This window comes from Macaca fascicularis, chromosome 16, assembly GCF_037993035.2.
Source record: "Macaca fascicularis isolate 582-1 chromosome 16, T2T-MFA8v1.1".
In the NCBI taxonomy this organism is placed as follows: domain Eukaryota; kingdom Metazoa; phylum Chordata; class Mammalia; order Primates; family Cercopithecidae; genus Macaca; species Macaca fascicularis.
This window is the reverse complement of record NC_088390.1, coordinates 81,797,719-81,811,633: the sequence shown is the minus strand read 5'-3', so window position 1 is coordinate 81,811,633 and position 13,915 is coordinate 81,797,719. Positions and strand designations below refer to the sequence as shown.

At 46.4% G+C, this 13,915-nt stretch overlaps 2 protein-coding genes across 15 annotated transcripts in view; one reads left to right on the top strand and one right to left on the bottom strand.

Moving 5' to 3' along the window:
• Positions 1-1,826, bottom strand: part of TMEM94 (transmembrane protein 94) — an 88,798-nt gene extending 86,972 nt beyond the window's left edge. For 6 of the 10 annotated variants that reach the window (XM_045376692.2, XM_074020410.1, XM_074020418.1 and 3 more), the window contains exon 1: positions 1,502-1,826. The gene's annotated coding sequence lies outside the window, so the exon portion shown is untranslated. The remainder of the gene's footprint in view (positions 1-1,501) is intronic. The other 4 variants (XM_074020430.1, XM_074020436.1, XM_074020433.1 and 1 more) reach the window with 1 other exon arrangement.
• A 104-nt stretch (positions 1,827-1,930) lies between these two features.
• Positions 1,931-13,915, top strand: part of GRB2 (growth factor receptor bound protein 2) — an 87,991-nt gene continuing 76,006 nt past the window's right edge. For 2 of the 5 annotated variants that reach the window (XM_065531992.1, XM_074020466.1), the window contains exons 1-2: positions 1,931-2,126; positions 6,368-6,495. The gene's annotated coding sequence lies outside the window, so the exon portion shown is untranslated. Of the gene's footprint in view, positions 2,127-6,367; positions 6,496-6,606; positions 6,898-13,915 lie in introns of all 5 variants that reach the window. The other 3 variants (XM_045376710.2, XM_074020465.1, XM_065531993.1) reach the window with 2 other exon arrangements.

Below are 13,915 nucleotides of genomic sequence, written 5' to 3'. Positions count from 1 at the left end.
TAGTCCAAATCTTAGGTCTACTATATTTTGGTTTCCTTGGGTAAATTACTAACCTCGCTAAGGCTTAGTTTCCAAGTCTATAAAATGGGCATATTGCCCACCCTGTGGAGGTGCTATGATTTAAGTATGCATCAAGTGGTAAATAGAGGGTCCTTTTGTTATTTTCACCTCATATCAGACATCTCCTGCTCACAAACCTTCAGAGGTTGCCCATCACTTGACTATGACACCTGAGCTATAGATTTTGCATTTTGGCCCCCTCTCTCATTACTCTTCCCCCCAGTTCCTGGGCTCAGACTAATCAAAAACATTGGTTGATGGCCAGGAGTGGTGGTTCACACCTGTAATCCTAGCAGTTTGGGAGGCCGAGGCAGGTGGATCACTTGAGGTCAGGAGTCGTAGACCAGCCTGGCCAACATGGCGAAACCCCGTCTCTACTAAAAATACAAAAATTAGCCAGGTGTGGTGGTGGGCTGCTGTAATCTCAGTTACTTGAGAGGCTGAGATGGGAGAAGGTGGAGCTTGCAGTGAACCAAGATTGCGTGCCATTGCACTCCAGCCTGGGCAACAAGAGCGAAACTCCGTCTCAAAAAAAAAAAAAGTGACTGATTCCATTACTCTTTCCTCTTTCCTCCCCGTTTTCACTTTGCCGTTCAAACCAAATCCTTCTTGATTAGTTCATCACCAAGTACTGGCTCCCTCCTCAGCCATCTCTGTGTAGTTCAGTGGCACTTGGGGCCAAACTACCTGTCTTACAGATTAGGCAACTCCAGATTACAAAGCACTGAAAGCAGGGGCTTTATCTGGTTGGCCTTTTACCCTCCAGAGCCCCTTGCACACACATGATGCTCAATAAATACTTGGTGAAAGAACAATTCATTTTCTGTGTTTCAATGGGCTTGTTTTCTCTATAGAATCAGATGCTTGGTTATTCTCATCTCAGCGCTATTTTGTTGGCTTCCAGAAGGCACATTAACACTAGGTGTGTTCTGTTCTATCCTTTAATTGGAAGAGCTTTGGGAACTGAAAAACAAGAATTATTTCTCCAAGCCTCATCTTCTGCCACTCCCCCGTACTCACCGGCCTCATACAGGAATTGAACTACTTAGCACTGCACAGAACACGACTTTCTCTTTCACGCCTCCGTTCCTCTGTACTTAGCCTCTGTACTTACGTGCCATTCCCTTTCCCTGAAATGCCCTTACTCTGGCTTCTCTGCCTGGCAAATTCCTACTCATCCTCCAAGACTCAGCTCAGACATCGCCGCATCACGTCTGTGAAGGCTCTTCTGCAATGGGCAGTGTAGCAGTCCCTCCTCCATCCTTTTAGCTTCCTCAGCAGCTCCAAATAATTATAACAGTACTTATGGCATTATTTGTTAATTTTTCTTCGACTTCCCTAGACAGTGAATTCCTTAAGGGCCAAGATTTCTGTTCTATACCCAGCACAGTGTTCAGTCTCTATTAGGCACACGATTCAATCAATGAGCAAACAAACTCACCAATCATTCCACACTGCAGAGTTTGTACGGACCGGATTCTCAAACACTTCAAGACCTGGTCCTCTATGTGGAGCGCTTCATGCTGGAAGATCTCTTCCTCCCCTCAGCCCTTATCCATCCAACTGCCTCGGTTTGGTAGAAGAGGAAAAGAAAGTGATTAGACGGGGGAAGAGTCCTTCAGGGCCAAGTTGTCATTTACCTGTTCTGGCACCGAGAGGGTTACGGCGACCCGGGGGCGGAGCCGTGCCAAGGCCACCTGCTGCGGGGCGGTCTGGCGCATGCGCCCTGGCAGCTAGCTGTCCCCACCTGTGGGGGCCCGGCCGAGAAGGAGCGCCTGCGCTCTGGGCCTTTTCCGCTGGGGGAAGTCTCGCGGGGGCGGAGCGGGGCGGGGCCTCGTGGAGAAGTTCTCGCGGGATACCGACGGGGAGCGGAAGCGAGGAGGCACTAGTGCTTCGGCGACCGGGCGGCTGCGGCGTCTGTGTCAGAGGCTGTGTCTGTGCCTGTGTCTGTGGCGGTGACGGCGGCGGGAGCAAGCGCTGCCCTCGCGGAGCAGCCTCTGGGTCGCAGGCCGCTCGCAGCGTTGTGGAGGGGCGGGCCGGACGCTGAGCGGAGCAGCTGCGCCACGGTGAGTGCGGGAGGCTGCGCTCGGCGCGGCTCTGGTGCCTCTTCCTCACCGGTCTGCAGCGGGAGTGGGCCCCGGGGGAACCGGGACCGGCCCCGGGGTTCGGGTCGGGGCGGCGAGGCTCGGGACGTGGAGCGGAATCCCCGGGGCTCCGGACTCTACGTTTTCCCTTTTGGGGCGCTTCCTTCCTGGGGACCGTCCTCCTCCGGCTCTCGGCTCTGGGCAGTCCGGGAGTCCAGGGGAAGAGGTCGGGGCTCCCTGGCGAAGTCCCCTGCCTTCATCGGGAGGGTTTGCACGGAAGATGCCCGGGAAGCCCAGGCGGGCAGAACGCCGGCTGAGTCAGTCCGCCCGAGCCCGGTGGCGGGGGACTTGGTGTGGGTTGCAGCTGTGGTGATTGATGTGCTTTCGACCTGCACGGCAACCACGTCACCATCTCTTGGCGTCTTTGGGCTTAATTTTGTGCGGGAATCTACCTTGGGGTAGAACGTTTGCTGCTGGAGCCGGGGGAGATACCTTTATTCTGACACTTAAAAAAAAAAAAACTATTTGAAAAATGTTTGTCAAGAAAAATTCAATAGCAGCAGGTTGGACTGCACCGAGGAAGGATTGCGGCGAGAGCGGGCGCTGGTAATTTTCATTTGCAGCGTGCCGTCTCTGTGATTGTAAGCCACATGTGAGTTATGGCTTGTTTAGAAAGTTTTTCAAGGCTAGCTTCAAACGCTATGAAAGTGCGGTTTGCAGGGGACTGAAGTGCACTTGAGGTCTATCTCCTCTTGATGTTGTTTACTTTCAGAAATGTCAGACACATGAGAGAAATTAGCATTAGTCTCTTTTGACTTTCTTACCTCTCTTTCACTTAGTACTTCTCCAGTTATGTCCTTCCTTCTTTGCTTCTGTCCATTCCAATAGGGACACGAAATGCTTGTGTAATGCAAGTCATTTGTCCCTTCCTCCCCCCATCACCCCCTTTTTTTTTTCTCTTATCTACTTCCCCTTCCTCCTTGTAGTCCCCACTCTGGCGTAATTTTCCGAGGTTTCTTCCCTTTCGTGCTGTTCGTTTTCTCTCATTTCAATATTACATCTTTTTTCTCGGGAAGAGACTCTCTTTCCTGCTTTCGTTCCTTTACTTTTGCGCGTTCCCTGCAGTCAGCCAGAAGGGTTGCTAGAGAGCTGTGGGAGGCTGAAGTCCCCTCTCTGAGAACAGGGAGGCTCAAAAGATTGAATTAATCCCTAAGAAATCAATCCTGCCACTAGGTCACAAGTGTGGTTTGCTTGTGTTATTTTTGTCTTTTAGTCTTTTTCTTTTAAGATTATGCTTTTGTGCCTGCTTATGCCTTCTTCTAGTATGTCTTTATAATAGTAAGGAAGATTGGGTCGGCTCAGGGCTTACGTGACTTTTTTTTTTTTTTTTTTTTTTTTTAAAGGCAGAGTTTCGCTCTGTCTAGGCTGGAGTGCAATGGTGTGATCTCGGCTCACTGCAACCTCCACCACCTGGGTTAAAGTGATTGTCCTGCCTCAGCCCCCTGAGTAGCTGGGATCATAGGCGCTCACCACCACACCCAGCTAATTTTGTATTTTTAGTAGAGATGGGGGTTTCACTATGTTGTCCAGGCTGGTCCTGAACTCCCGACCTCAGGTGATCCACCTGCCTTGGCCTCCCAAAGTGTTGGGAGTACAGGCGTGGGTCACTGCGCCTGGCCAGAGTTAATTCTTATAATCAGCTTTCTCCTACTAAACACAAGCATTTATTTATTTATTTATTTATTTTATTTTATTTTATTTTATTTATTTATTTTTTTTTGAGATGGAGTCTCGCTCTGTCACCCAGGCTGGAGTGCAGTGGCTGGATCTCAGCTCACTGCAAGCTCCGCCTCCCGGGTTCACGCCATTCTCCTGCCTCAGCCTCCCGAGTAGCCGGGACTACAGGCGCCTGCCACCTCGCCCGGCTAAGTTTTTGTATTTTTAGTAGAGACGGGGTTTCACTGTGTTAGCCAGGATGGTCTCGATCTCCTGACCTCGTGATCCGCCCGTCTCGGCCTCCCAAAGTGCTGGGATTACAGGCTTGAGCCACCGCGCCCGGCCTTAATTTTATTTTTTTGAGACGGAGTCTTGCTCTGTCGCCCAGGCTGGAGTGCAGTGGTGCTATTTCGGCTCACTGCAGCCTCCATCTCCTGGGTTCAAGCGATTATCCTGCGTCACCCTCCCGAGTAGCTGGGATTACAGGTGCTCGCCACCAAGCCCGGCTAGTTTTTGTATTTTGGTACAGACAGAGTTTCACCATGTTGGCCGGGCTGGTCTCGAACTCCTGACCTCAAGTGATCTGCCCACCTCAGCCTTGGGATTACAGACGTGAGCCACTGTGCCCTGCATAACTCAAACATTTAAATGTTTGAGGCACTTTACCCCGTCAGCAAGTTACTCAGATTTGAGAGGCTTGCTGGGTTTTAAATACTACTGGTTGATGGTACTTAGAGATTCTTCTCAGTAATTGCTGTTATCACGTCGCATGTTGTGCATCAGAGTTCTAATTATTACACATACAACAGAAGAGGAATGGATTTTGGAGAAATGAAGTGGTACAGAATAGAGAGTCACCATGCCCTCCGGAGAGAAATTAATACTTACTTGCTTAATTCAGAGGAACTGTCCACCATTACTGAACGGCTTTTGAAAGTCTCTCTTTTTTTTTTTTTTTTGGTCAAAGTTGCCTTTTTCCTAGTGGTACCAAGTGAATATGCATTATTTTCTTTTTTTTTTTTTTTGAGACGGAGTCTTGCTCAGTCGCCCAGGCTGGACTGCAGTGGCGCCATCTTGGCTTACTGCAAGCTACGCCTCCCAGGTTCACGCCATTCTCCTGCCTCAGCCTCCCAAGTAGCTGGGAATACAGGCGCCCGCCCCTACGCCCGGCTAATTTTTGCATTTTTAGTAGAGACGGGGTTTCACCGTGTTAGCCAGGATGGTCTCGATCTCCTGACCTCGTGATCCACCCGCCTCGGCCTCCCAAAGTGCTAGGATTACAGGCGTGAGCCACTGCGCCGGTGCATTATTTTCTTTCTTTCTTTTTTTTTTTTTGAGACAGATTCTCGCTCTTGTTGCCCAGGCTGGAGTGCAATGGCACGATCTCGGGTCGCCGCAACTTCCGCCTCCTGGGTTCAAGCAATTCTCCTGCCTCAGCCTCCCAAGTAGCTGGGATTACAGACATGAGCCACCACGCCTGGCTAATTGTGTATTTTTAGTAGAGACAGGATTTCTCCATGTTGGTCAGGCCGGTCTCGAACTCCCGACCTCAGGTGATCCATTCACCTCAGCCTCCCAAAGTGCTGGGATTACAGGTGTGAGCCACCGCACCCTGCCAGTATGCATTATTTTCATTTCATGCAAGGACATTGTAGTGCATTATCTGGAATGCAAATTTTAAAATCTGGTTAAGGCATCCTTATGGTATAGCAATGATGTAAAATTTAGTATCCATAAAAATCACTGGGGGATCTTTTTAAAATTAGGTTCTGGTAGAACTCCAGGATGTACCCCACAGTGAATCAGTCTCTGAATGGGCAGATTTTGATACAGATGGTCTAAGGATCAAAACTGTTGTTACCGAATGTAGCCATAAATAATAAGACCGCTGTGTGGTTTTAAGTTATTCAAGCTAAAATTACATTTTTCTGTGTGTACACAAAGTGAGTATTTAGAATAGCCTAATGGAATGAGTGACTATAACCATGATTCATTTTTACATGTGTAAATTTTTTAGCATTCTTAGTACTGTGATGTAGAGTGATTTAACTTGAAATTTATACTTAATAGGGTCATTAATTTGCCTACCAGAGAATTCTTCTGAGTCTGTAGACTCAGACTACAGATTTTCCAACTTTACAGTGGTGTGAAAGCAATAGCACTCAGTAAAAACTGTACTTCTAGTATCCATATAACTGTTTTGTTTTTCACTCTCAGTACAGTAGTCAGTAAAGTACAGGAGATATTCATCACTTTGTTATAGAATGGGCTTTGTGTTAGATGATTTTGCTCAACTGTAGGCTGATGTGTTTGGAGCACTTTTTTTTTTTTTTTTTTGAGACAGAGTCTTGCTCTGTCGCTCAGGCTGGAGTGCAGTGGCCGGATCTAGGCTCACTGCAAGCTCCGCCTCCCGGATTTACGCCATTCTCCTGCCTCAGCCTCTCGAGTAGCTGGGACCACAGGCGCCAGCCACCTCGCCCGGCTAGTTTTTTTGTATTTTTTCCTAGAGACGGGGTTTCACCGTGTTAGCCGGATGGTCTCGATCTCCTGACCTCGTGATCCGCCCGTCTCAGCCTCCCAAAGTGCTGGGATTACAGACTTGAGCCACCGCGCCCGGCCTTGAAGCACATTTAAGGTAAGGTAGGCTAGGCTAAGCTATGGTGTTTGGTAGGTTAGGTGTATTAAAATGTATTTTCAGTGTTAACGATATTTTCTTTTCTTTCTTTTTTTTTTTTTTTTGAGACAGAGTCTCGCTCTGTCGCCCAGGCCTGAGTGCAGTGGCCGGATCTCAGCTCACTGCAAGCTCCGCCTCCCGGGTTTACGCCATTCTCCTGCCTCAGCCTCTCCAGTAGCTGGGACTACAGGCGCCCGCCATCTTGCCCGGCTAGTTTTTTGTATTTTTTAGTAGAGACGGGGTTTCACCGTGTTAGCCAGGCTAGTCTTGATCTCCTGATCTCGTGATCCGCCCGTCTCGGCCTCCCAAAGTGCTGGGATTACAGGCTTGAGCCACCGCACCTGGCGTTGGAGCACATTTAAGGTAAGATAGGCTAGACTAAGTATGGTGTTTGGTAGGTTAGGTGTATTAAAATGCATTTTCAGTGTTAACGATATTTTCTTTTCTTTCTTTCTTTCTTTCTTTTTTTTTTTTTTTTTGAGACAGAGTCTTGCTCTGTCGCCCAGGCTGGAGTGCAGTGGCCGGATCTCGGCTCACTGCAAGCTCCGCCTTCCGGGTTTACGCCATTCTCCTGCCTCAGCCTCCCGAGTAGCTGGGACCACAGGCGCCCGCCATCTTGCCTGGCTAGTTTTTTGTATTTTTCAGTAGAGACGTGGTTTCACCGTGTTAGCCAGGATAGTCTCGATCTCCTGATCTCGTGATCCGCCCGTCTCGGCCTCCCAAAGTGCTGGGATTACAGGCTTGAGCCACCGCGCCCGGCGATATTTTCAATTTATGATGGCTTCATCAGGATATCTGCCTATGCAGATGGACGCTCCAGATTTACTTTAGAACATGTAGGCTAGTATTTGAAAATACTAGTTAATATAGTATAGTATATTAAATAATAATAAATAATAACTAGTACTGAAAATAATATAAACTAGACTGAAAATACTAGTTAAGGTCTCTAGCTTATACGAGATTATGATAATAAAATCATCACAGCCCACACTATAGTGGATAATTAGTTAGCTCAGTCTTTTGGAGAGAGCCAGAGACTTCTGCCAAGCAGTTTACAACCATTATCTCTTTTAATTATCAAAATGACTTTATAAGATAGTTGCTGCTATTATTCCCGTTTTCCAGTTGAGGGATACTAGGGATTACAGAATGTGAGTTATTTCTCCAGTGTCCCCTCATTAGTAAGTGGAAAAGTTACATTTGAATCCAAGTCTAACTCCAGAGCGTCAGTAAACTTTTTGGTTTGTGTTCTAACTACAGAAGTAACATATGCGTATTGTAAGAATAATGAAAATACAATTGAGGTGTATCATGCAGAAAGTAAAAGTGTTCTGTGATCTGGCTAGCAGAGATAAGCATTGTTAGCCTTTTTTTTTAAGCACATACTGATATATTATTTTGCCTTACAGAAATAGGATAAACTATAATTTTTCTGCAGCTTTAAAAATTTGAGGAGAATGGCTTGAACCTAGGAGGTAGAGGTTGCTTTGAGCAGAGATCACACCACTGCACTCTAGCCTGGGCGACAGAGCAAGACTCCAGTCTCAAAAAAAAAAACAAACCAAAATCGATAACATATCATGGTGTTTATGTAGATATTCCATACACAAGCTCATGGATATTGATCAAGGGTGTGTGTGTATATGTGTATGTTGCACATTGTGTTTTGTCTCATTGTTTCAGTGAGATGAATCTGGGAAGTGGAACTGCTTGGTCAAGAAGATGTATTGGTTGGGCACAGTGGCTCATGCCTGTCACCCCAGAACTTTGGGAGGCTGAGGTGGGCGGATCACTTCGGGTTGGAGACCAGGCTGACCAACATGGTGAAACCTCATCTCTATTTGAAAATACAAACATTAAAAACACATACACACACAAAAAAAGAAAATACAGAAATTATGTGGTGGTGACACACCTGGAATCCCATCTACTTGGGAGGCTGAGGCAGGAGAATCGCTTGAACCCAGGAGGCGGAGGTTGCAGTGAGATGAGATCATGCCACTGCATTCCAGCCTGGGCAACAGAGCGAGACACTGTCTCAAAAGAAAAAAGGGGCCGGGCGCGGTGGCTCAAGCCTGTAATCCCAGCACTTTGGGAGGCCGAGACGGGCGGATCACGAGGTCAGGAGATCGAGACCATCCTGGTTAATACGGTGAAACCCCGTCTCTACTAAAAAGTACAAAAAACTAGCCGGGCGAGGTGGCGGGCGCCTGTAGTCCCAGCTACTTGGGAGGCTGAGGCAGGAGAATGGCCTGAACCCGGGAGGCGGAGCTTGCAGTGAGCTGAGATCCGGCCACTGCACTCCAGCCTGGGCGACAGAGCGAGACTCCGTCTCAAAACAAAAACAAAAACAAAAACAAAAAACAAAAGAAAAAAGGGAGCATGAGGCCGAGTATGGTGGTATACATGTAATCCCAGCACTTTGAGAGGCCACTGCCAGTGGATCACCTGAAGTCAGGAGTTCGAGATCAGCCTAGCCAACATAGCAAAAGCCCGTCTCTACTAACAATACAAAAATTAGTCAGGCATGGTGGTGTACGCCTACAGTCTCAACTACTTGGGAGGCTGAGGCAGGGGAATTGCTGGAACTCAGGAGGCAGAGATTGCAGTGAGCTGAGATTGTGCCATGGCACTCCAGCCTGGGTGACAGAGCGAGATTCCATCTCTAAAAAAGGAGTATGTATTTACAAAAATTAGCCAGGTGTGGTGGCACACACCTGTAGTCGCAGCTCCTTGGGAAGCTGAGGTGGGAGGATGGCATGAGCCTGGGAGGTCAAGGCTGCAGTGAGCCAAGATGGCACCCACCACACTCTAGACTGGGTGACAGAGCAAGACCCTGTCTCAAAAAAAGGGTATGTACGAATATTTGAAAATTGTTGGTCAGGGCCGGGCACGGTGGCTCATGCCTGTAATCCCAGCACTTTGGGAGGCCAAGGCGGGCGGATCACAAGGTCAGGAGATCAAGACCATACCGGCTAACACGGTGAAACCACATCTCTACTAAAAATACCAAAAAAATTACCCGGACCTTTAGTGGCAGGCACCTGTAGTCCCAGCTACTCGGGAGGCTAAGGCAGAAGAATGGCGGGAACCTGGGAGGTGGAGCTTGCAGTGAGCCAAGATCGCGTCACTACACTCCAGCCTGGGCGACAGAGCGAGACTCTGTCTCAAAAAATAAATAAATAAATAAATTGTTGGTCGGGCATGGTGGCTCATGCCTGTAATCCCAGCACTTTGGGAGGCCAAGGCGAGTGGATCACAAGGTCAGGAGTTTAAGACCAGCCTGACAAGCATGGTGAAACCCCGTCTCTACTAAAAATACAAAAGTTAGCCGATTGTGGTTGCGGGGGCCTGTAATCCCAGCTACTCAGGAGGCTGAGGCAGGAGAATGGCTTGAACCTGGGAGATGGAGGTTGCGGTGAGCCAAGATCACGCCACTGCATTCCAGCCTGGGTGACAAAGCGAGACACTGTCTCAAAAAAAAAAAAAAAAAATTGTCAAAGCCAGGTGTGGTGGCTCACACCTGGAATCCCAGATCCCAGCACTTGGGGAGGCTGAGATGGGGAGGATCACTTGAGGCCGGGAGTTTGAGATCAGCTTGGGCAACATGGTGAGACCCAGTCACTACAAAAAAAAAAAAATGAGCCAGGCATGGTGGTGTGCACATGTACTTGGGAGGCTAAGGCAGGAGGATGGCTTGAGCCAAGAAGTTTGAGGCTGAAATGAACCATGATTGCACCACTGCACTTCAGCCTGGGCAATAGAGCGAGACTCTGTCTCAAATAATATAAGTAAATAGGCCGGGCACAGTGGCTTATGCCTGTAATCTCAGCACTTTGGGAGGGTGAGATGGGTGAATCACCTGAGGTTAGGAGTTCAAGACCAGCCTGGGCAACATGGCGAAACCCTGTCTCTACTAAAAATACAAAAATTAGCTGGTCATGGTTGCAGGCACTTGTAATCCCAGCTACTTGGGAGGCTGAGGCAGGAGAATTGCTTGAACCCAGGATGTGGAGGTTGCAGTGAGCAGAGATCACACCACTGAACTCCAGCCTGAAGGATAGAGCAAGACTGTGTCTCTGAAAAAGAAATAAATAAAAATAAATAAAAATTGTCAATAGATTACCAAATAACTCACCAAAAAGATTGAGCTGAGCTCATTAATTCCTTGCTGTAGTGTGGGTTCTGTGGTGATTTTATTGTTATAATATAACACCAGGCCACATTGTCAGTAACTTCTCAAAATGTTGGATGAATGGACACCTGGTAGGGTAAAAAGTCTGCCTGGTGCGGTGGCTCATACCTGTAATCCCAGCACTTTGGGAGGCCAAGGCAGGCAGATCTGTTGAACTTAGGCGTTTGAGACCAGCCTGGGCAGCATAGGGAGACCCTGTCTCTACAAAAAGAATGAGCAGGGTGTGGTGGCTGGTGTCTGTAGTCCCCACTAAGGAGGCTGAGGTGGGAGGATCCCTTGAGCCCAGGAGGTGGAGGTTGCAGTGAGCCAAGATCACACCACTGCACTCCAGCCTTTGCTGCAGAGTGAGACCCTGTCTGAAAAAATAAAGTCTGTTTACTCAAAGTATTGCAGATTGGATATTATAAATCTTTTTAAAATTTGCCAATTAGTATATGAGTATATGAAAGAACTCTGTTTTAATTTGCATTTCTTTTCGTATGTTTTAAGTAGAGTAACATTTTAAATTTCTTTTGAAGGCTGGGCGCAGTGGCTCATGCCTATAATCCCAGCACTTTGGGAGGCTGAGGTGGGAGTTTGAGACCAGCCTGGCCAACATGGCGAAACCCAATCTCTACTAAAAATACCAAAATTAGCCAGGCATGGTGGTGCACACCTGTAGTCCCAGCTACTTGGAAGGCTGAGGCAGGAGAATTGCTTGAGCCTGGGAGGCAGAGGTTGCAGTGAGCTGAGATCGTGACACTGCAGTCCAGCCTGGGCGACAGCTAGATGCTGTCTCAAAAAAATAAATAAATAAAAATAAATAAATTTATTTTGAGTCATTATTACATGTCAGGCTCTATCCAAAGCATTTAATGTATATTATCTATGTTGTCTAATTTAATCCTCAGTGGCTCTCATATGGTAGATATTATTCTCATTCTACAGATGAGAAAACTGGAACTTGTTTCACAACTTTGCCCAAAACTGTAGCTGTAAGTGTGAGGGGCCTGCCTCTAGACACCATGAAGATGCAACACTAAGCTATACTGGACTGGGGTCATGTATTTTATTTTCTGTGAATTTGGGGAAGAAGAGAGTTAAATGGAAGAAAGAAAAAAAACTTACAAATACTTTTAGGATAGTAGTTTTTTGGATACAGTTGGTATTGTTTGAAATGAATGATTAAAACTGTACTTCTTAAAATTCACTGCTTGGGATGGGCTGGTAATAGTTTTGAGGTTACTCTCATTAGGCTTCAGTGTATAGTACACTACACCCCATTTTCTTGGGAAATGAACAGCAACATCTACTCTGTTAAAATCATTATACATTGTGTCTGCTTTCAGATTTCTTCCTTTTAGTAATTAGTGTTGTGTATGTGTTAGAATTTTTTTCTGTCTTTACTGAAACACACCCTTTGGAATTCCTTTAGCGAATACACTCTTTTGGGTGGATAACCTAATAAGCTTTCCTCTTCGAGTTTTCAGTTTTTTAACTCAGCACAGCCTTGGAAGTAGGGATTTAATTTTCTGTCAAGCTCTGCATCTCACAAAGCAATAGTTACTCAAAACACGATTTTCAAGAAGGTTATTCTTTTTAAGCTTTCAGCAGATGAGTTGAGTAGCAGTAGGAAAGCAGTTATGGAGAACTGTCTTGATTTTTTGGTGCTGCTATTGAATAACATTGCAGCTGTCTTAAATCCTGAATGACACAGAAGCTTATGGCTGGTCTTACTACATAGCACCTTGATAGTGACAGGGCTTTTTGTTTCTATCTGATTTCTGTTTTTCAAAAATAAAGCTCCTTATTTTTTTCCTATCATTTTAAGTATTCTTCAGCTTCCTATCACTAATACGTAGTCTCAGCAATAGAGACCAGTTAAAATAAACAGGCTGAGGAAAATGTTGATAGCATGTAGGAGAGATTTTGGAGCATTTGTTAAAAGTAAACATAGGGCTGGGCATGGTGGCTCACTCTCCCTTGTAACCCCAGCACTTTGGGAGGCCGAGGCAGGCAGATTGCTTGAGGCCAGGAGTTTGAGACCAGCCTGGGTCTTAAAAGGTAGATATTATTCTCGTTTTACATATGAGAAAACCGGAGCTTGTTTCAAAAGTTTGCCCAAAATTGTAGCTGTTAGTGTGAGGGGCCTGCCTCTAGAGACCATGCAAATTCAACACTAAGCTGTACTGGACTGGTCTCACATAGTGAGACCCTGTCTCTACAAAAAGTAGAAAAAGTAGCCGGGCATAGTGGCCCACACCTGTAGGTCCAGCTACTTGGGAAGCGGAGGCGTGAGGATTGCTTGAGCCAAGGAGTAAGCCATGACATGCCACTGCACTTGGGCCTGGACAACAGAGCAAGACCCCGTCTCAAAAAAAAAAAAAGAAAAGAAAAAGTAAAAGTAGATACACAAGGAACTAGCCAAGTAAAAAATAGAACACTAAGCAGTTACTAATGCTGGGGAAAATTGAAGGATTGTACAAAAAAGTATCATTGGGTCAGGCACAGCCACTGATGCCTGTAATCCCAGCACCTGGGGAGGCCAAGGTGGGCGGATCACTTGAGGCGCCAGGAGTTCAATACCAGCCTAGCCAACATGGCGAAACCCCGTCTCTACTAAAAATATCAAAAGTAGCCAGGCTTGTTGGCATGTGCCTGTAGTCCCAGCTACAGGCCAAGGTAGGAGGATCGCTTGAACCTGGGAGGTGGAGGTTGCAATGAGCCGAGATTATGCCACTGCACTCCAGCCTGGGCAATCTTAGACTCTATCTCAAAAAAAAAAAAGTATGATTGGTTTTAGTGCATTATTTAAATTATCAGTGAGTAGTATATCATGATATACTACTGATTAAACCAGAATATGTGATATTATTGGTATAGGGCAGGGGGAAACTAAATCTTCACCTTGCAGACAATAGATAATGGCTGGAATAAACTAAGAAAGCAGTAAAAGCACATTCTTTAGAAATACTGTATCCATTTTGTGCATTGACCACAAGATTAAAAAACAGAAAAATACTCTAAATACAAAGAGAAAGCAAAAAACAAAATTGAGAGTGATCGCCTGTGGGTGTTGGTAGGGAGCTGCTCTTTTTCATAAGCCTTTTAAAACTCTTACTTTTAAAATTATGTACATGGGTTAGTTTGATCAAAATAACTACAGAGAGTGTAAGTGAAGGGCATTTAAGGATACACAAAAAT